This window comes from Branchiostoma floridae, chromosome 18 (assembly GCF_000003815.2).
Source record: "Branchiostoma floridae strain S238N-H82 chromosome 18, Bfl_VNyyK, whole genome shotgun sequence".
Classification (NCBI taxonomy): Eukaryota; Metazoa; Chordata; class Leptocardii; order Amphioxiformes; family Branchiostomatidae; genus Branchiostoma; species Branchiostoma floridae.
Window position 1 is genome coordinate 11,810,050 of NC_049996.1, and position 1,225 is coordinate 11,811,274.

Genomic DNA, 1,225 nt, shown 5'->3' on the forward strand with positions numbered 1-1,225 from the left:
GTCTATCTTATCTGTATAATGTATGATGTTTTCAGGATAACATTTTCTTCTATCTTTATTAACTACTTCTTTCCATTTCTGTGGTATGGCTGTTTTGAGTGAGTTGTATTTTAATACATGACATGGATTGATTTCTATACCATATGTGTTGTGTAGATCAGTTATACTATAAAAGGTTCCATCGTTTTTTAACAAATCATTGAAATATATAATGCCTGCGTTAGCCCATGTTTTATAGTATACAGATGATGTTCCAATTACAATGTATCTATTATTCCATATAATTTGAGAACAGATCTGTCTGTGTGAGAGTGGTTCATGCTGTATTACTTCTTCCCAAGAGGATATGACATCTTTATAGAACAATGGTAGGTTGGACAAGTCTAGCAGTATACATGAAAAATTACATTTGAACAATAAGAAACCTCCCCATTTTGAGAAGAGATTTTCTTTTTCCCTTAGTGGATCTGTAATAAGCCTTCTTACCCATGTTGCCTTTATTGCTTTATTCTTGGTGACAAAATTTACCATCTTTAGTCCTCCTTGGGGTATTTTTCCAATCAGAGTTTTCATTTTAACCTTGGGAGGTTTGTTTTGCCACACATATTGAAATATATAATCATTTACTTGTTTTATAAAGGTTGGTGGTGCATGTAAAACTGAACAATTATAAACAAGCTTGGAGATACCTAGTGTCTTGATAATTAAAATTCTGCCTATAATGGTAAGATTTCTACTTTTCCATACATTGCAAAGTTTTTTCATCTTTGTAAAGTTGTTGTCAAAATCCTTATTGTAACATATATCTTTATTGTGTCCAAAGTGCGTGCCTAGGGCTTTTATGGGTGTGCAGGGCCAGCGTGTTGGTAGTGGTTTGTCTTCTCTATTTTTGTTAGGACCCACCCACAGAGCATCAGTTTTCTTAGGGTTTAGTTCTAATCCACTACATCTTTTAAACAAGTGTAAAGTATCTAGAAGTCTGCCTGCAGAGTCCACATCTGCTAGAAGGGAAGTCATATCATCTGCGTACATGGATATTTTATGAGTTTTGCCATAAACCTCTAGTCCTCGAATATTAGAGTCAGATCTGATTTTGCATGCAAGTACTTCTAGCCCGATAATGAATAGAGTGGAAGATAGGGGGTCGCCCTGTCTCACCCCTCTCTGTACATTGAACCATGGGGAACTGTACCCATTGTTAACCACGCAACTTTTTATGTTATTA